This window comes from Pristis pectinata, chromosome 6, assembly GCF_009764475.1.
Source record: "Pristis pectinata isolate sPriPec2 chromosome 6, sPriPec2.1.pri, whole genome shotgun sequence".
Lineage (NCBI taxonomy): Eukaryota > Metazoa > Chordata > Chondrichthyes > Rhinopristiformes > Pristidae > Pristis > Pristis pectinata.
Window position 1 is genome coordinate 11,398,137 of NC_067410.1, and position 26,587 is coordinate 11,424,723.

The window sequence follows — 26,587 nt, forward strand, 5'->3', positions numbered from 1 at the left end:
GTTTGAGGAGAGTTGGTACGTCACCAAAGACTCTTTCAAATTTCTACAGGTGTACGGTGGAGAGCATTCTGACTGGTTGCATCACAGCCTGGTATGGAGGCTCCAATGCACAGGATCACAAGAGGCTGCAGAGGGTTGTAGACTCAGCCAGCTCCATCACGGGCACAACCCTCCCTACCACTGAGGACATCTTCAAGAGGCGGTGCCTCAAGAAGGCAGCATCCATCGCTAAGGACCCTCACCATCCTGGACATGCCTTCTTCTCATCACTACCACTAGGGAGGAGGTACAGGAGCCTGAAGACCCACACTCAACGATTCAGAAACAGCTTGTTCCCCTCCACCATCAGATTTCTGAACGGTCCATGAACACATGAACACTACCTCATTATTCCTTTTTTTTTGCATTATTCATTTATTTTTGTAATTTATAGATTTTTATGTCTTGCACTGTACTGCTGCCGCAAAACAACAAAATTTCACATCATATAAGACAGCGATAATAAACCTGATTCTTACTTATAGTGGCCACTTAACCTACCAACCCACAAGTCTTTGGGAGGTGGGAGGAAACCGGAGAAAACCCATGCAGTCACAGGGAGAATGTGCAAACTCCACACAGACAGCACCGGAGGTCAGGATTGAACCTGGGCTTCTGGTGCTGTGAGGCAGCGGGTCTACTCGCCGAGCCACTGTGCTGCCTGCGTGCCTTTGTGTAGCGGATGTAAGATGGAGACAGGTTTCTGTGGACAGCCAAACTGCTGCACAGCTCCTCTCGATTCCCTCCCTTGCCCTTCCGGTGGAATGGTCTGCTGGCTGCTTCTGGTGACATTGGAGGCATGGGTCACATTCCTGGCCTGAGAATGACGCATTCCCACCGACAGGTGAGGGATGAACTGGGACTTGGCAATCCTCCCACGACATAACCGGGAGACCTCACACTGCTGGCCCTGGGGGATTTGAGCCAATGGCTGTGGACCCCTTTTCAGTGTAGACTGGCATCAGGCTGTGTCATCACCCAGACACTTCTGCCAATGCTGCACCTCCTCTCCAATGGGAATCCACTGGAGTGGAGCTAATCTGCAGAAGAAATAGTGAATCTGCTCAACCTATGTCACCTCCAGTCCAGACCCAAGGTCTGGCTGACCTCAGTCACAGCCGCAGAACTACCAGAGTTTCAGAGGAAACCCAGGAAGGATCCCTGCCAGAATACAGGCCTCGGTCCAGCCATTGGACCCACCAGACAGCCAACTGGATCCTTTTCCGAGGTTTCACTCAGAACCATCGGGCAGCCAGCCGATAACTCACTCAAGGTTTTGATTGACGCAGACCAGCTCTGCCTGGGAGAGTGGGAATCCACTTGGGAATTTGGAGAATGTGTGGTTCACTGACTGCAAGCGTGCATTATGTGACACACAACTCCATGCATGCTGGGTTCAATAACAGTACACAGCACTCGTACCTCGACAGCTTTGCTGTTGTGTGTAATGGAGCATGTGTCAGGTGTGGAGGAACCCTTCGACTAACGCATTTTACAGCTTAATTAAAATCTTTCAAAGTGAATAGTTGCACTTCAGGGGGAACCTTTGGATAAGATTAGTTCCAGGTGGAGGATCTCACTGGACACACTGACTGTCCATTTCCCTCCACAGTATGCTGCCTGACCCACTGAGTCCCCCCAGCAGCTCGTTTTTTTGCTTTAACTCCAGAGGTAGCGTGCTCTGGAAGGTTGAGTTTTTCTGGTGCGCTGGCTGTTGGCCAAGTTTTCCATGCAGAAGATAAAAGCTTCAGCTACAGAGCAAATTCTGTGACATTATTAAAACAGAATGGGCCAGGCATCCTCTGTGATTTAGCCACACTAGTGTCAGTCCTTGCGGGAAAGACGTGCATATTCACATCACCTTTCACAACCTCAGGGCGGCACAGTGACAAAGCCAGTACCACAAGACCTGGGTTCGACCCGGACTTCTGGTGCTGTCTTGTGGAGTGCACATTCATCCTGTGACCACATGGGTTTCTTCCGGGTGCTCTGGTTTCCTCCCACATTCCAAAGACATGTGGGTTGGTAGGCTAATTAGCTGCTGTAAATTGCCTCTGGTTTGTAGGTGAGTGGTTGAACCTGGGTGGAGTTAATGAGAATAAAAAGTGAGACAGGTGTGGGATTGGTTAATGATTGGCAAGGACTCAGTGGGTTTAGGACCTGTTCTGTGTGCCACCCTGACTCTACGCAAATACTAGGCAGAATCTCAGGGATAACTGCCCTGCTTTTCAGAGTAGTGCCATGGGATCTTTCAAGTTCACCTGACAGAGAAGTTTTGATGTAACATCTCATTCAAAAAGTTTGTATCTTTGACAGCGCAGCACTCCCTCAGTACCACACAGGAGCGCCAGCTGAGATTTTTGTGCTTGAATCTCTGGAGTACGATGTAGTCAGTTTCACTGAAGGGTGATAGTTTTTAAAACTGACTCTTGAAGAAATTTAACTACTTGCTCCTCCCATTTTATTCAAAAGAAATTCCCTGTCCTATCTCATGCCTGAAGGCACCAGGCCAGTGAAGCCAATTGCAGCAAACACTATAGTCGTTATGAGGTCAACTAGCTCAGCCTAGACTGTGAACCCAGCATCTTCCTGGCTTCCTTGCCTCACTGCTGTGAGGATGGGACAATGTTTGAATCACTAGCATGCAGGCTGCATTTATTTATTCTGGATTACATCTGCAGAATTACACAAACAATATCATGTGGTGTGGTGGTACATTATCAGATCTGGTGGCATGGGGGTGATGTTAGTGTTAATCTGAAAACATGGGAGTAATGATCCAGAAAACAGGAATTCACGTGCCACCCATTCACTCATCTCCAAGTGTTTTTTTTGATTTTTGGTTACTTTGTGAGAAACCAAGTCTGCCTATTTAGCTTTTGGTGTGTAATGGAGTTGAAGGTTATGGGGAAGAGACTGGAATGCAGGGATGAGGCTCAGATCATATACATGATGATATTATTGAATGCTGGAGCAGTTGGAGGGGTCGTATAGCCAACTTCTGCTCCTAGTTCTACATTCTTAAGTGTAAAGATGGATCTTGCAGTGTAAGTCCATGAAGGGAGTAGGTTCGTAGAAAAGGCGTTTAAGAGTACTTATTTGGCTGTGGAATAGTGGCACTGCGAGGTCATGTTAATAGTGTATTTTGTTTTGTTGTTTGGGATCTGGGAGTCACTGGCAAGGCCTCTATTTATTCTATCAGGCAAGAGGTACAGAAGCCTGAAGTCCCACACCACCAGGTTCAAGAACAGCTATTTCCCTTCAACCTCCAGTTCTTGAACCAACCGGCACAACCCTAATCACTACTCAGTATTATAGCAACACTATGACCACTTTGCACTGCAATGGACTTTGTTTTAATTCTAATTGTGTTCTTTCTTGTATAATTTCTGTTTATATTTTTTCCTGTGAATGTTATGTCCCTAATGTTATGTGCTGGTGATGCTGCTGCAAGTAAGTTTTTCATTGCGCCTGTGCATACATGTACTTGTGCATGTGACAATAAACTTGACTTTGACTTTATTGCCTGTCCCTAATTACCCTTGAGAAGGTGGTGGTGTGTTGCCACCTCGAACCGCTAATGAAGGTACTCCCGCTGTGCTATTGAGTAGGGGCTTCCAGGATTTAGACCCAGAGATGAAGATGGACCGGCAGGATATTTTCATGTGCACCTTGGAAAGGAACCTGCAGGCAGTGGTGATGGACAGTCAGACGGTTATAGGGCACAGAAACAGGACCTTTGGCCCATCTTGTCCATGCTGACCTTTTTTTGCATGTCTATACTAATCCCACTTGCCTGTATTAGGACTGAATCCTTCTGTGCCTTGCCTATTTAAGTGTCTGTCTAAGTGTCTCAAATGTGGGCAGTGACGGAGCATCAGGCCAAGGTGGTGGCAGGTTGGGGTGATGGGGGTCACTTGGAGGTTGGCATTGGGCTTCAGGCGCTTGAGGATTGCGATGGAAGGATTGGACGGACCCGTGATTTGGTGGTGGTGTAGTGGGGAGCAGGGAGCGGGGGTGGAGGGTCTGTCAGACAGGTGATCGGAGACCCTGAGATGTCAGTGCTGATGTGACGGTGGCTCCAAACATCGTGCATGGAAAGCCAGATACATGAACGGAAGTGTTCATGCATGATTACATAAGGCATAAAATGATCGCCTAACATTCTAGCGGACCCTGAAGAGTGGAACAGCAGCTCAGTGGCAACAAGTGCTTTGGGTGTGTGGAAGGGAGTGGGGGCCAAGGATGTAGATATGTAATTTGTTTGCCTGTCAAGCATCCCAGTTTGTCACTCAGTAAGGCCATAATGTCCCTGGACTGTCCAACGACAGGGATCAAGTTATCCTGCAGTGGTCCAAAAGTAGTGTTCCACAAGGAAATGATGTCTTGCCAGCATGGAAATTATGCTTTGTGTATGGAGAGCTGGTACGAGGAAGTGCTCAGTGGAATGTCCTCTTCTCATTGCTACTGTCAGGCAGGAGCTACAGAAGCCTGAAGTCCCACACCACCAGGTTCAGGAACAGCAACTTTATTACAGCCATCAGGTTCTTGAACTGACCTGCACAACCCTAATCCTATCTCAACAACGTAACACTACGGACCACCTCTTGCAATACCATAAACTTGTCTCTGATTATGTTTTTTTTTGCACTGGGGTCTTGTTTTTGACAGTTTTTTTCTCACTCTCTACACTGTTTTGTATAATTTATAATCTATGTGTAGTCTGTACCTACGTGCCTGTGACACTGCTGCAAGCGTTTCATTGTACCTGTACCTCACCCTACCTGTGCACATGACAATAAACTCGACTTGACTTAACTTGAATTTTCAGAGTGGTCTGGAGTAACCCAGATATGACCATGTTACAAAAAAATCAAATCGGTTTTTCAACTACAAATGATGAATAAGAGCAATCGTTGAATTTCTGGGCAGTTGTGCTTCACACAAGTCCTTCCAGTCCTCTGCATTTGTACCAGAATTGTCTCTCTGAATCAGATTTATTATCACTGACATATGACATGAAATTTGTTGTTTTGCGGCAGCAGTACATCGCAAGACGTAAAAATCTATAAAATACAAAAATGAATAAATAGTGCAAAAAAAGGCATAATGAGGTAGTGTTCATGGGTTTATGGATTGTTCAGAAATCTGATGGAGGAGGGGAAGAAGCTGTTCCTAAATTGTTGAGTGTGGGTCTTCAGGTTCCTGTACCTCCTCCCTGAATGTAGTGATGAGAAGAGGGCATGTCCCAGATGGTGAGGGTCCTCAACGATGGATGCTACCTTCTTGAGGCCCTGCTTCTTAAAGATATCCTCAATGGTGGGGAGGATTGTGCCTGTGATGGAGCTGGCTGAGTCTACAACCCTCTGCAATCCTGCGCATTGGAGCCTCCATACCAGGCTGTGATGCAACCAGTCAGAATGCTCTCCACCGTACATCTGTAGAAATTTGCAAAGATCTTTGGTGACATACCAAATCCTCTCAAACTCCTAACAAAGTAGAGCCATTGGTGTGCCTTCTTCGTGATTGCATCAATGTGTTGGGCCCAAGGTAGATCCTTGGAGATGCTGACACCCAGGAATTTGAAGCTGCTCACCCTTTCCACTGCTGACCCCTCAATGAGGACTGGTGCATGTTCTCCCGACTACTCTTAGTCAAAGAGTTGCAACAGACCCAATCTCAGTGCAGACTGGCATCAAGCAAGATTGTATCATCCCCCCAACACTTCTCCTCATGCTGCACCTCTCCTCTAACGTGCACCTCGCTGGAGTGGAGCGAATCTACAGGGCAAATGGGACTTTATTTGACCTACATCGCTTCCAGCTCTGGCCATCAACCACAGTTGGGGAACCTCTGCTCCAGGTTACAGTAGATGCTGTTTCTGTTGATGCCTCCACTAGAACAAGTCCTTGCATAACAGAAAGTACTAAACCAAATAGACTATGCACAAAGAATAAACAGGTTTTAATGGTTTACAGAAACATAAGGCAGCTTATTTAGCACACGTTTCACAACAGTCCTGAGCCTCAATATGCTTGTAAATTGTTTAGACCAAAGCAGCAATTCAAAGGATTTCATTATAAGAGATAAGATTTCTTTATTAGTCACATGTACATCGAAACACACAGTGAAATGCATCTTTTTTGCGTAGAGTGTTCCGGGGGCAGTCCGTAAGTGTCGCCACGCTTCTGGCGCCAAAATAGCATGCCCACGACTTCCTAACCCGTATGTCTTTGGAATGTGGGAGGAAAACAGAGCACCTGGAGGAAACCCACGCAGACACGGGGAGAACGTATAAACTCCTTACAGACAACGGCTGGAATTGAACCCGGGTCGCTGGCGCTGTAAAAGCGTTACATTAACTGCTACACAACTGTGCAGTGGTACAAAACTAAGAGATGGACTTTAGCCAATGGAAGTACAAGATCAGAGAGTCATAGAGCACGGAAACAGGCCCTTCAGCCCACCAAGTCCATGCCAACCAACAAGCACCCATTGGCGCTAATCCGACATCAATCCCATTCTTATTCTCCCCGCATTCCATCAACACCCAGATTCTGCCACTCATCTATACACTAGGGGCAACTTACAGTGGCCAATTAACCTACCAGCCTGCACATCTTTGGGATATTGAAGGAAACTGGAGCATTCAGAGGAAATTAACAGAGTCAAGAATGAACATGCAAACTCCACACAGCCAGCAGCCGAGGTCAGGGCTGAACCCGGGTCACTGGAGCTGTGAGTCAGGAGCTCTGCCAGCTGCACCACTGTGTCACCCACATTAGACACCCACTTCAGACTCAAGGACTTTTCTTCCTCAAGTGGAAAGGAACCAGGAACTATACAGAAGCAAAAGCTTTTGAGTGTGTAGAATCAATTCACTAAAATCTATTCCACTTTTACAGGAAACTGAAGATTAAAAACACAGTTGTCTTCATCTCAAGGATGTTGGAACACAGAGGGGAAAATAACTTATTGCCTTGATCAATTGTATATCCCTGGAATCACACGTTGCACTTCAGGCAAGGATAAACCGGTGTTGGAGGACATCATGTATTCACCAGAATTTTGCCAGGATTTAAGGGATTCAGTTATGAGCCCTTCATAAGCCTGGCTTGTCTACCCAAGTTTAGATTGGAGTCTGATTTATTTGAGATAATTAAAATGCACAGACCAAACATTATCTAATTGAATGGGCCATCAAAATGGGCTGAATGGCCTATTGCTGTGCCCAGGTGAAAACCCCCTGGAGTGGTGGGGGGGAGCATTCACGGGGAATTCTATGGGGTCCCACAACAAAAGGTCCCAGGTTTCATCACTTGTGCTGGGCTAGAGGAGGCAAGAGAATACCCGGCCAGGGCCCCACTGCTGCTCAGTATATCAACCAGTCTTCTTGGCAAGTGCAGAGGTGCAATTGTCTAGAAATTGGATTAACTGGAGTTTTTATGCCCAACGAGATTCACTTGGAAAGAGATGCTAATTGCGATGAAAGACTATTGGGAGTTGCACAGTGTACAATGTTCCTTCCACATCTTCCGTGCATCTGCCGCACTAACAGCGGAGCCTGGACACACGGAGAGACACACAAGGTTCTCAACCTCAAGTCGGCCCACTGATTAACTGGTCCACCCAACTAGCGACCACAAGGCCTGTCCCCCATTCCCCCACACCGACCACATATCTACCAGCTCAGCAATCCCTGGCTGCTGGCAAACCCCCAACCTCCACTTCAAAAACCGATCAGCAGTTCTGTTCTCAGACTGCCATGCCACCAACGTCACCCACCCCCCCCCCCCCACCACCTCCCCACCCAATCTGAAGCAGATCCTGCACGGGCCTCAGCTGCTCCTGAGTTTCGCAACCCGAGCACGTCCCCGCTCATTGGCTCACTGTGCGTTCCCGATTTATGCACCTCTCCCGCAGTCATTCAATCTATACAGGCTGGAGAAACCTAAGTTTGAATCCTTGAGAAGTCAAAACGCCCTTCAAAATGCATCTCCAAGCTCGCACACGAGCAACAGTGCTACCTGCAGAGAATGTAGTCACCTACACAGCAAGAAATGGTGAGAGGTTGCAGAGCTGTGAGGCACAGAGAGACCTGGGTGTCCTTATGCACGATCCACGGAAGGTTGTTACAGCAAGTATTTGGTATTGGTTTATTATTGTAACTTGTACCGAGGTACAGTGAAAAGCTTGTCTTACAAACCGATCGTACAGGTCAATTCATTACACAGTGCAGTTACATTGAGTTAGTACAGAGTGCATTGATGTAGTACAGGTAAAAACAGTAACGGTACAGAGTAAAGTGTCATAGCTACAGAGAAAGTGCAGTGCAATAAGGTGCAAGGTCACAACAAGGTAGATTGTGAGGTCATAGTCCATCTCATTGTATAAGGGAACCGTTCAATAATCTTATCACAGTGGTGTAGAAGCTGTCCTTAAGTCTGGTGGTACGTGCCCTCAGGCACCTGTATCTTCTACCCAATGGATGAGGAGAGAAGAGAGAATGTCCCAGGTGGGTGGGGTCTTTGATTATGCTGGCTGCTACACCAAGGCAACGAGAGGTAAAGACAGAGTCCAAGGAGGGGAGGCTGGTGCCCATGATGCACTGGGCTGTGTCCACAACTCTCTGCAGTTTCTTGTGGTCCTGGGCAGAGTAGTTGCCATACCAAGCTGTGATACATCCAGATAGGATGCTTTCAATGGTGCATCGGTAAAAGTTGGTGAGAGTCAAAGGGGACAAACCAAATTTCTTTAGCCTCCTGAGGAAGGAGAGTCGCTGGTGAGCTTTCTTGGCTGTGGCATCTACGTGATTTGACCAGGACAGGCTGTTGGTGATGTTCACTCCCAGGAACTTGAAGCTCTCAACCCTCTCGACCTCAGCACCATTGATGTAGACAGGTGCATGTACACCGCCCCCTTTCCTGAAATCAATGACCAGCTCTTTTGTTTTGTTGACATTGAGGGAAAGTTGTTGTCATGACACCATTCCACTAAGCTCTCTATCTCCTTCCTGTACTCCAACTCATCGCTGTTTGAGATACAGCCTACAACGGTGGTATCATCTGCAAACTTATAGATGGAGTTAGAGCAGAATCTGGCCACATAGTCGTGAGTGTATAGGGAGTAGAGTAGAGGGCTGAGGACACAGCCTTGTGGGGCACCAGTGTTGAGAATAATCGTGCCAGAGGTATTGCTGCCTATCCTCACTGATTGCGGTCTGTTTGTTAGAAAGTCAAGAATCCAGTTACAGAGGGAGGTGTTGAGTCCTAGGTCTCAGAGTATGGTGACAAGCTTGCTTGGAATTATTGTATTGAAGGCAGAGCTGTAGTCAATAAACAATAGTCTAATGTATGTGTCTTTACTGTCCAGATGCTCCAGAGCTGAGTGAAGGGCCAGGGAGATGGCATCCGCTGTAGACCTGTTTCGCCGATAGGCAAATTGCAATGGGTCCAGGTTGTCTGGTAGGCTGCTGTTGAAGCGTGCCATGACCAACCTCCCAAAGCACTTCATGATGGTGGATGTTAGAGCCACTGGTCAGTAGTCATTGAGGCATGTTACCTTGCTTTTCTTTGGTACCGGGATGATAGTGGTCTTCTTAAAACAGGAGGGAACCTGAGACTGAAGCAGGGAGAAGTTGAATATGTCCGCAAATACTTCTGCCAGCTGGTCAGCACAAGATCTGAGCACGCGGCCCGGGACACCATCTCTGGGTCAGGTGCTTTCCTCGTGTTCACTCTCCGGAAGACTGACCTTACGTCCTCCACTGTGATTACAGGTTCAGCTGTGTTGGTGGCTGTCAGGGAGGATGGTGACAATCCACTTCCCTTTTGTTCAAAATGCGCATAGAATGCGTTAAGTTCATCAGGAAGGGATGCGCTGTTGTTAGCTATGCAGCCCGACTTCGACTTGTAGCCTGTTATGGCATGTAAGCCCTGCCATAACTGGTGGCTGGTCAGGGACTCTATTTTGAGTTGGTATTGCCTCTTGGCATCCCTGATAGCTTTCTGAAGGTCATACCTCAATTTCTTGTACAGATCAGGATCACCAGATTTGTGTGCAGCAGTCCTCTCCTTCAGTAGGGAGTAAATCTCCCGGTTCATCCATGGACGTGCAGTAAAACTCTGGTAATCCGCCATCCGACTGTTTGGAAATCTCAATGGTTCAGCATCAAAGGAGATTCACTAATCCAATGCGTGGAATGCGCAGGTTGTCTGAGGGCATGCTTGCCTCGTTGGAGTTTAGAGGAGTGACAAGGGACTTGATTGAAGCACAAGGTCCTGAGCTACTTTGTGAATGTAGAGAGGATGTTTCCTCTTGTTGGAGAATCTAGATCTAGGGGTCATGTTTCAAAAATAAGGGGTCACCCATTTAAGACAGAAGCAATTTTGCTTCCCCCCTCAGAGTGGTGTCTATATTTGGAACACACTTCCTTGAAGGACAGACGCACACAGAATGCTGGAGGAACTCAACAGGTCAGGCAGCATGAGTCCCTCCAGCATTTTGTGTGTGTTGCTCCAGATTTCCAGCATCGGCAGTCTCTCTTGTGTCTCCTTGAAGGACAGAGCAAGCAAGAGGCTTTAGTATTGTGCTAGACAGAGGTAGGTAACAAAGGGATCAAAGGTTACTGGGGTTAGGGAGAAATACCGAGTTGAGATAACAATCAGACCAGTCATGACCTGATTGTATGATGTCAGTTGTATGACTGTATGATTACAAGGGGTCAAGTGGCTTAATCCTGCTCTTAATTCATATGTTTGTACATGACCATCTTATGGAAAAATGAAAATAAACATTTAAAAAATTACTCAAATGCTGGAACTAAAGCTCGTCTGAGGAAACACACAAGTGCCTGCTCCAGTTTCAGCGCCTTGTCGAAGAAAAGTGGGGTCAGACTGGTGTGTGTGTGTGTGTGTGTGTGTGTGTGTGTGTGTGTGTGTGTGTGTGTGTGTGTGTGTGTGTGTGTGTGTGTGTGTGTTTAGATGCACAAGTGTGGGATTGTGTTAGCTCCCTTTTTGTTTATCAACCAAGTAAAACAAACCAGCAAATAATATTTCTAAATCTTTAGAAACCGTACAACCTGATATCTAAATGGTGAAACATACTTTGTGGATAATGGAATGATTTCCAAATGTATCAAGCCAGAACATTCCACAACTTTACAGAGGCTGAGTAAGGACAGATCCTTGGATAAGGCCACCCAATCAGACAGCAGGCCAGCTGGAATGATGCAAAATTTGCCTTGGCTCGGCAAGCTGGAATTCCCTCTCTAAACAACTCCACCTCGCCGTCTCCCTCTCTCCTCGAAGATTATTAAAACCTACACTGTGATAGACATTTGGCCATTTGTCTCAAAGTTTCCTCTTGTAGCTCAGTATTAAATTGTGTTTAATAATGCCCTTGTGAAACACGTTGTGGCATTACAACAAAGTGTGATATATGTTGTTGCTGTAATATGATCTGAGCAATCAACAGGACTCAATAAAGATCGTGCACAAGGCCATCCACCAACAAAAATTTTTTAATATTCAATTGGTAAGACCTGGCTCATTTAGAATGATGCTCTAACTACAACTGGACTATTGGAATGTTTCTAATTCTTCCATGGGACATGGTCTCATTGGACAAGGCCACATTTACTCTCTGCCCGATTACACCAGAATCCGCTATCTTCTTAAACCACTCACATCCTCCTGTGAAGGTTCTCCCCCAGTGCTGAGATTTCTTGGAACCTATTTTGACATTCTCAAGTTGACAAAGACAACTTTCATCTAAATGAGAAATGCCTCTTCCTATACAACTAAACAATGTGTGTGTTATTTGTTAAACTAACCAAAAACAAGGGAACTATGTCAAGGGTTACTCCAATTTAATTGAAATGACAGACCACCAGATCATCACAGGCTCAAGGACAGTTCTATAGCACGGTGATAAGACCATTGAAAGGTTCCCTTATACGATGAGATGGACGCTTGACCTCATAATCTACCTTGTCTGACCTTGCACTTTATTGTCTACCTGCAATGTACTTCCCTGTAGCTGTGAAACTTTACTCTGTATTCTGTTATTGTTTTTACCCTATACTACCTCAGTGCACCCTGTACTACCTCAATGCACTGTGTAATGAATTAATCTGTACAAGAGGTATGCAAGACAAGTTTTTCACTGCACCTCGGTACAAGTGGCAATAAGAAACCAATATTTAAGGTTACAAACCCGAATCTTGTAACTAGATCCCAACTTCAAAATTATCTTATGGTGCATTCATATTTTACAAGATCAAAGGGATGCAGGGTTAACAAAATTTATACTTCCATGCATCTTTTTCTGTGCAGACAATATTTGTCTATGTGGATTCATTGAAGAGTTTCAGCTATCACTGATCCAGCCGCCGAAACAGAGACTGCAGATGGGAAGGGGTGTCCTGGTTAGTCACCATGAGGTATACATCCCCAGATCGTCTGTGGACTGTTCACGAGGTGGCTGTGACTACCTTGACTTAAGCCCATCAACAAAGTGGAGGGCAGCAGAGATTGTAGTGCCAATTATTATCAATCAAATTACTATCTTCTGTCAATAAAGGTGGATTATTGGGCAGGAGGTACAGAAGCCTGAAGTCCCACACCACCAGGTTCAAGAACAGCTACTTCCCTTTAACCATTCGGTTCTTGAACCAACCTGCACAACTCTAATCACTACCTCAGTGTCACAACACTATGACCACTTTGCACTACAATGGACTTTTTCTTTGTTCTAATTATGTTCTTTCTTCTATAATTTTGTATAATTTATGTTGTTAATTTATGTTTTTCCAGTGAATGTTGTGTATCTGATGCTACGTGCCTGTGATGCTGCTGCAAGTAAGTTTTTCATTGCACCTGTGCATACATGTACTTGTGCATATGACAATAAACTCGACTTTCACTTTGATTAATACAGAATAACAAATACTGTTCTTCAGTCATTAACAATCTTTGGGTTGGACTTGTACTGTTCAATCACCACCCACTGTAAAACTGGGTGGGTTGAGTGGAGATACTGTCCCATAAATGTTTGCTTTATTAAATGATGCCCAAGACAACACCCAGTGGCAATGGCAAAAGTTTGCCAGAAGCATCTGAACTACAACATTGATTTTATTTGGGGGAGTGCAGGGAACAGAGTGGGAGGGAAAATGATGGAAAAAAAGGGAATGGGTGTCCAAAAGTATGGATGTTCAAGAGAAAAATAAGGGGGAAAAAAAAGGAGCAAGACCAAATGAAAATAAGATACAGAAGTAGTGTGGTAAAGACAGAAAAAAACATTTAGATATAAGATAAGATATTTATTTATTAGTCACATGTACATCGAAACACACAGTGAAACATGCTACTGAGAATGTGCTGGGGGGCAGCCCGCAAGTGTCGCCACTCTTCCGGCGCCAACATAGCATCCCCACAACTTCCTAACCCGTACGTCTTTGGAACGTGGGAGGAAACCGGAGCACCCGGAGGAAACCCACGCAGACACACAGGGAGAATGTACAAACTCCTTACAGACAGTGGCGGGAATTGAACCCGTGTTGTCTGTGAGGAGCACCTTCTCGACAAAAATAATATGAGGAATTGCTGGATCATCTGTCCAGTCTCACTACCAAACCAAATATTTACTTATTTAATGCTTACATGTGGTTCCCAACTCTCTTTTTCAGACAGTTTATCTCTCCTTGTTTCCATCATCGCCACCCTGAGAAGAGAACATGGCCATATCAGGATCTGCTCTCAGAAAGGCTCAGGAGTGCTGACATCACTTTTCACAAGCCACTGCTCACCTGTTTGATGTCAGAAATATTGCATGGCAGCACTCTTGTTTTTGAAGACAGAAGAGAAGATTACCATCCCGACAGAAATGCAGGAAACTTCACATCAATCCGTAGTTTACATTGCTTTATTTAATACATTCCAAGGTGCAAGTGTACTTCCTTATATATGCTCTCCAGTCCCTTTGCAATAAAGATCAACATCCTAATACCTTCTTAATTCTTTCTCCTTCTTACTGTTTCCTGACCAGATCGCTCTGTGCAGCAGCATTCCATAACCTTTCCCTGTAAAGGATATTCTTCAATTCCATTCTTCCCAAAGCGGATAACCAGACACTTTCACTCATTATGTTCTCCCTACCATCTTTATGCCTAATAATCTAATCTGTATATACCCCTGGTCCTCCTTGTGAACAATTTTCCCACCTACTTTTACATCAATAGCAAATTAGGATGTGTTACACTCAGTTCCCTCATCTAAGCCATTAGTACAAATGTAAATAACTACTGTTCCAGCACAGATCTGGTTGGCACCATACCACTCAGTTTGCCATCCTGAAAATCATTTTATCCCCGCTCTGTTTTCTACCTTTTAACCAATAATTTAATACCATATTACCTCAAACCCATTAGTCCTTATGAAGTAAACTTTAATATGGCACATTACTGAAGGCCTCCTGGAAATAATGTGAATACACTACATCTTGGCTTTTCTTTATCTACCCTGCCAGTTATATCCCCAAAAATGTATAAATAAATTTGTTAAACATGACCTCCCTTTCATAAAACCATATTCACTCTATTTAATCAAATCATGATTTCCAAGCCCCCCCCCCAATTCTTCCTCTGCATCCTTCCAATGACTAATGTTCAGCTAACGTGTCAGCAGCTCACTGTTCACTCTCTCTCTCTCCTTTCTCAAACTGCAGTACTATACAGGGGACACAAGAGACTGTAGATGCTGGAATCTGGAGCAACACACAAAGCGCTGGAGGGACTCAGCGGATCAGGCAGCATCTATGGAGGGAAATGGACAGTCAACATTTCGGGTCAAGACCCTTCATCTGGGCACAGAATTTGCCTTCCAAATCGCTTGTTTCATGTGCATGTTGGCTTTCAATGATGTAAGTACAAAATACCCTAGTCCCTTTGAACATCAACATCCCTCAATGTCTCACCATTTAAAACTGATGTTCTTTTCTTTGAGAAGCTTTACTATTACTTCATTGATATCACTAATTAATCCTGAACAAGTCTAATATAGCCTGATCTCTGGTTAGGTCCATAACGTATTGTTCAGGAAAACTGTCTCACATATATCATGCACCCGTCTTCAAGACTAACTTGGTCAGTTTTATTTGCCCATAAAGGTTAATGTCCCATGATTATTGCATTATCATTGTTACAAGCCCCCATTTGATACTCAGTTGATGCTCAGTCCAGCAGTACAGATGCATTGGGGGTGGGTTACAGACTACTCCCACTGGCGTTTACTGTCCCTTGTTATTTGCCATCTCCGTGCAAAATGGTTCCACTTCTTACCTTATGCCTTTCTAATTGTTACTTTAATGCCAGCTTACATGAAGGAGCATCTTCCACCCTGTCTCATTACCTACCATTCCAAAATGCCTCCAATTGCATTACATGCACCTGTCCTCAAGACTCTCTTGTCTGGTTTTATGTGGCTGGTCTACAATTATCCTGGAAAAGTAATTTCCCAGCTCTAAGCACATTACAATAAACAAGAGTCCAGACATTGGACTGTGGAGAAAAGGGTGGAATAGGATGGGAGCAGCAGAAGAAAGGACAGATATAATACATGGTAGGTAATTGACCTTCCATATGTTGCCATTTGTGGTGAGGCCAAGTATCCATCTCGGACCTCCCATTGCCCTATGCGTAATCTTGAAACAAAGCGCCCCCAAATGGTGCCAGAAACCTAACTTTAAAATATACAGTGATCCTGATATCTGGTCAATACAGACCTTTTCTGCTTCATATCGGTGGCTGTTATCGACCATCCAGTACATTTCCCACCCAGTTACAGTACATTACGTGTTGTTTTCCTTATCCTTATTCAAAAATGTGCCGTGGCTTGAAGTTTCAATGGGCCTCAAGGTGTGACTGGATTCTTGTCAACACAGTCCTTTGTCTTGCCTACCTCAGTGTGATCCATTATGGTTGGCCAAACATCCCAGAAAATACGATGGCCATTTGCTGTGCCCCAGAATTGAACAAGTATATATTTCTATACTAAAGAAGCAATCATTGTTTGTACGCGTTACGGGGATTAGTTTCCAATACCAGGTAATTGTTCAGTGGCTGCCTGATGTGTAAAGTGTCTGGCAGCTGCTGTCCTAATGGAGAGCAGTCTTGTTTGCATATTTGCAACCTGTGGCTGCTTGTGGGTGTCCATGAATGACTGGAGAAGTTAATGAGTTTGAAAACTGATCGATGGCAAGGATCCAAGGACCAAAATGAGTTTTGGTAGAGGTGGCTGTGGAGGGAGTGGAGCATCTGGTTATCATCTTACCGATTTCAGAGTGGTTACTGTAGATTGGAGGGAAGCAAATGTGATCGTACTCATGTAATTTTCATAAGACATCCTTGCTCTTGTTTCTCAATTGTCAGTCAATCAAAGGCATACATGACATTGGCCTCCTAATTGCCTGCTGTACCTGTATGCTAGAGTATAAGGATCCCGTGTCTCTGTGAACATATTTCCCAATCACCATTTAAAAATCACTTAGTGTTTTGTATTTTTCGACCAACTCTACTTCACATTTTTATCACATTATCTCCACCTGCCTACCTTATTGTGCATTCAGTTAGTCCTTGAAACCTCTTCCCATCTTCTACCTCAATACTGTTTCCGTCATCCTAATCCTAATGGCCTAACTCTTATTTTGAGACCATGGCCTCCAGATTTCTCAGCCAGGGGTATCGTCCTCCCCCTTTCTATCCTGTTGGAATGCAACAGAGCTTTGACTTCCAAACAGTAACAGCATTGGATTGGAGCTATGAGCAGTGTTAAGATTTTCATGTGAATGTGCACATCAACTAGAAACTGCCAGTTCTCCTTGACAGGTGAGGACAATGGTTGGCTGATACCATAGCAACAAGGAACACTAGGTTCAGAGTTAATATTGGGCACACCAAAGTGACACTTTCCAAAGGTCAGTGGGGATGTGTTGGTTGTTTGTGACTCTACTTTTTTAGTGGTTAATTCAAGGACATGATGGTGTTTGCTTACCTTCTGAGGTCATTTACAAACTGTGAGCACTGAGTGAAAGGGTTGATGTGTCGGCAACCTCCAGGACAACACAATGTTTTCCCAAGTTCACCCTGTAGTGCTGGAAAAAAGTGTGTCTGTGCCTTAAGCAGTTGAGGTTGAAATCTCTGGAAATTCTCCATTACACCTCTTCATATCTCCATTTTCTGAAAGCACATCTCTTGGCTAAGCTCTTGGCCACTTCGTGCCAGATTTTCTCAGATTATGTTCCTGTGAGGTGGTTTGGGATGAGCCATACACTATACAAATGTAAGTTGTTGTTCCATAGATTATCCTATTCAATGTCTGCTTGGGGGCTTCCCCACAGAACTGCAGTTTTAAGCTGGAAGCCAGAGGTAGGGGCTTCGCTAACTTCAGTCCAGTGACACCATTGCACTGACATTCTGTATTAATTCCAGCCCAAGTCACAAAACAAAGGGCATTTCAGAGAGTCACAGAGTCAGATTCGAATTGACCTACCAGTCCACATGTGGGAGAAAACCAGAGCACCCGGAGGAAACCTATTCAGCCACAAGGAGAACTTGCAAACATCACAGAGGCAGCATCAGCGGTGAAAAATGCACCTTGTTTGCTGGAGCTGTGAGGCAGCAGCTCTACCAGCAGCATCACTATGCCACTTCCTACAACAGCTAACTGAAATACAAAAGGGCTGGGGAGGTTGGGGGTTGCATTGTCCACCCATTCAGAGAACAAAATTTGCAGCTCTTGTCACCTGACAACATATTGGGTGAAGGCGGCACGGTAGTGTAGCGGTTAGCGCGACGCTATTACAGCACCAGCGATCGGGGTTCGATTCCCGTCGCTGTCTGTAAGGAGTTTGTACGTTCTCCCGTGTCTGTGTGGGTTTCCTCCGGGTGCTCCAGTTTCCTCCCACATTTCAAAGACGTACGGGTAGGTCAATTTGGGGGTTTAAAATGGGCGGCGCGGACTCGTTGGGCCGGAAGGGCCTGTTACCACGCTGTAAATAAAAAAAATAAAATTTAAAAAAAATAAATATGGTTCTGTACAACCTTCTTCTACATTTATGTGTTCATATTCATCCAAAACTGCATTAATTTGCAGCACAGAATCATCCAATAGCTCAACTTGCTCCTCCAACCCTCCTTCAGAACTCAAATGCATTCCCTTTAACAAGACATCTTGAGGTTGGTTTGATTCAATTATTTCACTGACCTAATCGCAGCAAGTAAAGGAATAGCTACCACTGTTAAGGTACTAGACTGGTATTCAGAGACATGGACAACTAGAGAGACAAGTTCAAATCCCACCCTAGTTAAATAGTTAAGTAAATCTAGCCTAAGAGACTAGGAGCAGATAGTGACAATGAAATGACCAGAGTGTCAGTAAAAATCCATCTGGTTCTCAAAAGTCCTCCTCCGCCAGAAACCCAGGCAATGAGGGATGGACAAATAACGCCAACTTTGCCAGCAATGACCACACCTCATGAATGAATAAGTCACAAAAGCTGGAAAGCCACTTGTTTCCATCTTCTCACGTGACACCACCTTGTTGTTCGGTGCATTAATAGTTGCATAAGTAGACAGAATAAGATCAGGCACCTGGCAATGGTTTCATTGTAATACCCAGGAGGTGAACTTCACAATCGTGAAGACACTGCTTGGTTCACCTTAGCTCAATAAGCTTGAAAGCTTCCTTAGCCCTTTCCATTTTCTTCAGATCTTGAAAATTGTCGTAAGATATCTTAGTCACATGTACATCAAAATACACAGTGAAATACATCTTTTTGCGTAGAGTGTTCTGGGGGCAGCCCGCAAGTGTCGCCGCACTTCTGGTGCCAACATAGCATGCCCACAACTTCCTAACCTGTACGTCTTTGGAATGTGGGAGGAAACCGGAGCACCCAGAGGAAACCCACGCAGACACAGGGAGAGCGTACAAACTCCTTACAGACAGTGGCCAGAATTGAACCCAGGTCACTGGCGCTGTAAAGTGTTACACTAACTGCTACACTACCATGCCTGATCATTTAGTAATCACACTGTTGTTTAATTCTATTTTTGCCTTAAGTTAATTTTTATGTGTGCCCTTTGTCCCTCACATTAAATTTAAGGTAATTGTGCACACAATTCAATAATCTTCTGTGTAGCAATAAGATCAGCACTTGAGCACCTCCTTTCCAAGATCAGACAGGAGAGACTCAAGGAAGAATACGGATACCTCAAAAGTCTGGAGCAGCTTAGAGAGGTACAGTGGGGTGAAGTTGTGGAGAAGATACTTGCACACATTTGATCTCACTACTGCAGATGCACAAAACTCTCCTCATAATTTTAGGCCTCTTTCCCCCATTTCAGCAGAAGTATCCCCCCCCCTCTCCACACACACACACACGCGTGCACATACACTTCTAAAAATATTTTCAAATTTGCAATGGTACACTTTAACATACTATGATATCTTTAAACACATTATTTTAATATCAGAGAATGATTACAATGCAAAAATAAGTAATAAATACGGAGACAAAAAATTCTGCAGATACTGGAATCTGGAGCAATACACAAAAAGTGCTGGAGGAACTCAGCAGGTCAGGCAGCGTCCATAGAGGGAAATAAAGTCAACATTTCGGGTTGAGACCCTTCATCAGGACTGGAAAGGAGAGGGCAGAGGCCAGAATAAGGAGGTGGGGGGAGGGGAAGGAGTACATGCAGGCAGGGGATAGGTGAGATAGTGATAGGCAGGTGTGGGGGAGGAGGGGAGAGCAGATTCACCGGGGGATGGGTCAAAGGTAAGGAGAGGAAAAAAGGTTAGGAAAGGGAAGACGAGAAGAAGCGTGGTGGGGGGAGGGGGGAAGTGCTTTGTGCCTATCACTATCTCTTACCTGCACCTACCTATCACCACCCTGTGTCCACCTGCCTCCCCTCTTTTGCCCACCTATCACTGCTCTGCTTTTCCCTCATATCTCTCAGACTTCCCCTTTTTTCCTATCTTCAGTCCTGAAGAAGGGTCCTGACACGAGACGTTGACCGCCTGCTTTTCTCCACAGATGCTGCCTGGCCTGCTGAGTTCCTCCAGCATCATCGTGTTTTTCAACTAGATTCCAGCATCTGCAGTCCTTTGTTTCTCCTGATTAACTCCTTCCACCATCCTCACAGGCAGCGGATACTAGATCATAAACACTCTCTTCATGAATAGGATTTCCTCACACCTCCTTCTCCCAACAATCCCCATCCCCCAAGTCTTTTGCCCAGCACTTTAAAGTATACCAACTCAGCTGGAAAGTGCTCACTAAAATTTGCATCTGTTCAAGAGCAGAAGGCTGAAAAACTACCTTGATGAGTTGTGTCAGTGGGTTTGTTTCAGGAACTTGGAAAGTTTATTCACTCCTTCACGCTAAGCCACTGGGTCCCACTTATCAGGAGGTTCAAATTAACCTTTATGGTGTGGATCAAATCTGGTGTCAGCACTACGCTGTACTCAGCTAGGGCAAGAAGTGGAAATAGTTTGTGTTCCTATTTCTCGTTACAATCCAGTGGGTCCAATACAGACTCGATCCCCGTGCAGACTGGAATGTAGCAAGACTCTGCCATTGCTCCAACCTGCTTCTCACACTTTCTTGCTGCAGTATTGCACCTCCCCTTCAACAAGCTTCCTGATGGAGCAGAACATGTGGGAAACTGCTTACCCACTGCCTTAACCCTGCAACTAAGGTCTCGGCAATTCGGTCAGTGAGGTGGAGTACACATCTGTGTACGTGCACACTCAGACCCCACACTCTTAGTTGTACTTGACTCATTCACCGATGCAGACAGGAGAATGGGCCTTACGCTGAACATCCAGAAGATAAAGGTCCTTACTAACCTGCCTCTACGGCATCTCACCTCCTCCTGACATAAAAATTCAAGACCATGCGTCATTTTCCCTATCTCAGGAGTCACCGCTCAATGAAGACAGACATTGATGATGAAATTCACCACTACATCTAGCTACATATGAGGAAAAGTGTGTTCAAAGTTCAGGACCTCAAAACTAACACCAAGCTTGTGATCTTCCAGGGAGCAATGATCTCCATCTTCCTGTACAGTTTGGAGAAATCGACTAACAGCACTGGAGGTGTACCACCATTGCTGTCTCTACAAAATCCACTAACAGGGTAAGCAACCAATCAAAGACACCACCTTTGTTGCTCTACTTGCATTCTGATATGTAGGTCACATTATCATTATTACATCAGACTTGCAAAACAGTTAATGAGAATAAAAAAAATGCAGATGCTGAAAATCCAAAATTAAAAAAAAGTGCTGGAAATACTCAGAAGGTCAGGCAGCATCTGTGGATAGAGAAGCAGTCAACATCTCAGGTCTGGAACCCTCCATCAGAACTGATGTTGCCTGACCTGCTGAGTGTTTCCAGCATTTCCTATTATTTTATCCCCACACAGGTACTCTCCTCTGAGTTCTGTCACAGTAAAGATTACCAGGAGGACAGAGGGAACAGTTCAAAATATTCGCAGACCCTCCCTGGAAAAAAAACAAAACATCCATCGGTGACTGATCCCTGACGGCTCAAATGGAGCATTTGAAAAAACATCAAAAACCCCTCAAGTCTCTACAACAGAAGCATGCAGATGCCCGTGAAAATGTGGTGGAAGGAGTGCAAATCTTCTCATACAACCATCCCATGATAAGGATATCAAAAACAAGAGGGCATAGGTCTGAGATGAGGGGAAGGAATTTTAAAGGGGGTCTGAGGGGTTAAGTTTGCTTTACACAGAGAGTGTTTGATATCTGGAACTCATTGTCAGAGGAGGTGATGGAACCAGATACAATTATTATAAGAGGCACTTAAAACAAGGCACGGGTGGGTATGATACTAATGTGGGCAAATGGGATTAGTGTGGAGGGGCAAACAGGTTGACATGGATGTGGTGGGCCAAAAGTCCCATTGCTGCGCTGTGCAATTCTAACCTACCCACCCACCCTGTCAAATACCTCCTGCCCCATCTGTGGCAGAGACTGCAGATCCCACATAGGATTTGTCAACCTCCTCAGAGCCCACAGAACTAGAGCAGAAGCAAGTCATCCTAGACCCCGACAAACAGCCCAAGTAAAAGACATTGCCCAGCAGAACCTGCTGTGAGAGGTGCAATGAAACCAAACAGTTCCCGATGATTCTTTTCGCAAGGAAGAATCTGACTTGTCAATAGCTCCTCTCCCAGTCGATGAGTTGCGTTATATCCCATTGCCTAGAGCAGCACGTACAGGACAACCACTTGAGGTGCAGACACAAGAGACTGCAGATACTGGAATCTGGAGCAACAAACAATCTTGAGATGGGTGTGGGCAGCTGCCAGTTAGAACCACTGTGAAATTTACATTCTTCTTGGAGGTGCAGGAGTTCCCAGTGGAGGGGGGAATAAATCAGTAAAGGGCCCAGAATGACACTAAATCCAATCAGCATTATATCCACAAACCAAGATTCTCTTCACAAATTAATAACATTTATCCATCTGCATTATATACAGCGACATTAAAATTTTGAGGAAATACTCTGTGACCCTTTCAGTTGAGAAGAGGAGTGGATTTTAGGATTCTTGCCTTTTTTTTTCATAATTTTAAACATTTCATTTTACAGGATCTGGGTGTCACTGGTAAGCCCAGTACTTATTGTCCATCCCAAACTGTCCTTGAAAAGATGGTTGTAGTCATCTTCTCGAACTTCTGAAGTCCTTCTGGTTAAGGCAGCTGGGTAGGGAGTGCCACAATTTGGACCCAGTAACATTGAAGAGTCAGCCATATACACCCAGGTCAGGATGGCATGCAAGTCTGGTATTGGTACTGGTTTATTATTGCCACTTGTACCGAGGTACAGTGAAAAACTTTGTCCTGCACACCATTCATACAGATCATTTCATCACATCAGTACATTGAGGTAAAATAACAGAATGAAGAGTAGTGTTAGTGTTACAGAGAAAGTGCAGTGCAGGCAGACAATAATGTGCAAGGTCATAACAAGGTAGATTGTGAGGTCAAGAGTCCATCTTATCGTACCAGGGGACTGTTCAATAATCTTATAACAACAGGATAGAAGCTGTCCTTGAGCCTGGTGGTACGTGCTTTCAGGCTTTTGTATCTTCTTCCCGATGGGAGAGGGGGTGAAGAGAGAATGTCTGGGCTGGGTGGGGTCTTTGATTAAATTGGCTGCTTTACCGAGGCAGCGAGAAGTATAGACAGAGTCCATGGAGGGGAGGCTGGTTTCCGTGATGTGCTGAGCTGTGTCCACAACTCTCTGCAGTTTCCTTGCTGAGGTTGAGTCACTGCTGTGTGCACTGGGGAAATGCAGTGGCCAAATTGGGCACAGCACATCCCTCTGAATATCAGCATGAATTTTGTGCACATCTCTATTGAGTGAGACAGGAGCCCGTGGCCTTCTGTGGGGAGAGAAGTATCCACTGAGTTGCAAAGCAAACCAGGCCTGAATTAGAGGGCATGTGCTATAAGGAGAGGTTGGGTAAACTTGGGTTGTTTTCCCTGGAGTGTCGGAGGCTGAGGGGCGACCTGATAGAAGTTTATAAAATTATGAGAGTAGATCCAGTAGATGGTCAGAGTGGTTTTTTCCCAGGGTGGAAAGGTCAAATTCTAGAGGGCACAGCTTTAAGGTGGGGGGGGGGTGGTAATTTTAAAGGGGATGTGCATACATTAAGGAGAGATGGGAGAGACTTAATAGGAATCTGAGGGGCAACTTTTTCAGCCAGGGAGTGAGCCAGGGATGAGCTACCAGAGGAAGTGGTTGAGGCAGGTACACTAACAACATTTAAAAGGTACTTGGACATGTACATGGATAGGAAAGGTTTAGAGGGATATGGGCCAAATGTGGGCAAATGGGACTAGCTTAGATGAGAATCTTGGTCGGTGTGGGTCAAAGGGCCTGTTTCTATGCTCTATGTCTCTATGATTCATTGTACAGTTGTTTCTTGTTTTACACAGAGTGGTAAATGCGCTGTCAGGGGTGGTGGTGGAAGCAGATGCGACAGTGATGTTAAAGAGACAGCTAGACAGACACATGAACAGGCAGGGACTGGAGGGATATGGATCATGTGCAGGCAGATGGGAGTAGTTTAATTTGGCATCATGGTTGGTGCAGACATTATGGGCCGAAGGGCCTGTTCCTGTGCTGTACTGGTCTGGTCTAAGAATTATCACCAAACAAACCACTTAGACTGTATGATAGAAGGATGTTATTTATTTATTAGTCACATGTACATCGAAACAAACAGTGAAATACATCTTTTTGTGTAGCATTCTGGGGGCAGCCCGCAAGTGTCGCCCGCACACACGGGGCAAACGTACAAACTCCTTACAGACAGCAGCAGGATTGAACCCGGGTCGCTGGTGCTGTAATAGCATTACGCTAACCACTACACTAAGGTCATTGATGGAGCAGCCAGGATGTTAGATCCTCCATTGGCCTGAGGCACTCCTGTAGTGATATCCCGATCATTGACCTCCCAGAACCACAACTATCTGTGGAGCTGTGTGAACTTTGCTCAAGGATTGCCAGTACAGGAGGTACTGAAAACAGCCTTCCATGCAACAGCAAAGCTGTTGCTGTCCTGCATGTTTCCATCATTATCTTATTGATGACACATCGCCATTTTGCAGTGTGATTTAATTCAAAATAGCCTCACCCTGCTCACACAAATCCTCTTTGTTACCTGAGTAACTGAACTGAAAATCTCGTTTACTATCAATATTAAACGCAAGGAAAATATTTTTGCTTCACAGCCCGCCCCAATTCCAAAAATGCATGGACATACAGTCACTTCACGTCCCAAGATGAGAAGGAACATGAGACAAAGGGCATTTCCTAAACCGGACAGTGATTTGGATTTAAATAAACTTGTGGTAAATTCAACACGTTAGAAATATTCCCCTTGCCCTGAGACATGGGCAGGGCGTTGGTCTCAAATAGTCAGGAGTTTGGCTGATATGTTGTCTGCCTGAACACTGCTGACAGAGAGCTACAAGTCGGGACAGAGTCAAGCAATCAATCACCCGCTAGCTCAGAAGGTACGACATTATGAATTCCACTTGAGGGACTTGAGCACAATAAAACCCCCAAGCCTAACTTCCCAATGTTTCATCAAGGGAGGGTCCATGTACTTACCACAACACAGGAGACTATTTGGCCCATTGTGTCCATGCCAGTTCCCATTATAGCAACCCTATTGGGCTCATTCTCCCCCTCCTCATTTCTCTGTTCCTATTCTCTTGCACACTTCACCATCAACTCCACTTTGATTACTTTGCCACTTACTTACTCCTGGGGTAAGGTGTCGTGGCCAATTAACCTATCACACCTTTGGCGTGTGGGAGGAAACCAGAAAACCTAGGGGAAACCCACATGGCCACAGGAAGAACACACAAAGTCAGCACAGACAACACCCGAGATCAGGATCGAACCGGGGCCCCCGGTGGCATGTGATGGCAGCTCTAATTGCTGTGCCATCAGGCTGCATTGCTGAAAGTTCATCTTTCAGAGGAGTCATCAAATGGAGGCCCTGATTGCTCTCTCATGTGGATACCAAGATATTTCATAGCAGAGCAAGTGAAGTTCTTCCTCATGTCCTGACCAAACTTTAACACTATACATCTGATCATTATTACATTACTGCTTGTGAGAGCTTGCGTACAAATTGGCTGTCAGAGTTCCTCAATTACAGCAGTGACTACCTTTTACAGCTACTTCAGCTGTAGGGTGCCTTGAGAGTTCCTAAAGATGTTTGAATTTTCAAACCTTTCTCCTACCGGGTAGAGAAAAGTCAAACCCATAAGTAAAGAACACTGGAGCTTCAATTCAAGATATTTATTGGAGCTTCTGCTCCAGCTTCCAGGGCTCAAACCATGAATAGCAGAGCTATGAACACCAGGGAGGTTCTTGCTTTGATTGCTTCTCTGAAAGAGCAAATGAACAGTGTTACCTGCAACCAAGGGGCCTCTGGCACACAGATGGGGTGCAGAGAGGGAATCCAGGACGCAAAGCATATCCATCCAATTCCCTTTTGGAAGTAGTAACTGTATCTACTTTCAGGCAGAGAATTCCAGATCACAACAGCTCCCTGGTTTCCCTCATGTCACCACTGATTAATTTGCCAGTCACCTTGAATTTGGGTCTTGACCCTTCTGCTGATTCCCTCTGTCTATTTTAGAACATAGAACACGACAGCACAGTACAGGCCCTTTGGCCCACAATGTTATGCCGACATTTTATCCTGCTCTAAGATCCATCTAACCCTTCCCTCCCACATAGCCCTCCATTTCTCTATCATTCATGTGTCTATCTAAGAGTTTCTTAAATGTCCCTAATGTATCTGCCCCCAAAACCTCTGCCAGCAACCTCTGAAGCATTTTGCCTCAATGCTTACCCCTTCTGAATCAATCCAATCGCCTCTCCGATTCGAAACCCATCTTCCCAGCACTGCCTTTTGGAGACATTGCCTG

At 45.1% G+C, this 26,587-nt stretch overlaps 1 protein-coding gene across 1 annotated transcript in view; it reads right to left on the reverse strand.

Annotated features, from left to right (window-relative positions):
• Window positions 1-26,587, reverse strand: part of LOC127571307 (macrophage-stimulating protein receptor-like) — a 143,027-nt gene that overhangs the window by 81,018 nt on the left and 35,422 nt on the right. The gene's annotated exons all lie outside the window — the stretch shown is intronic.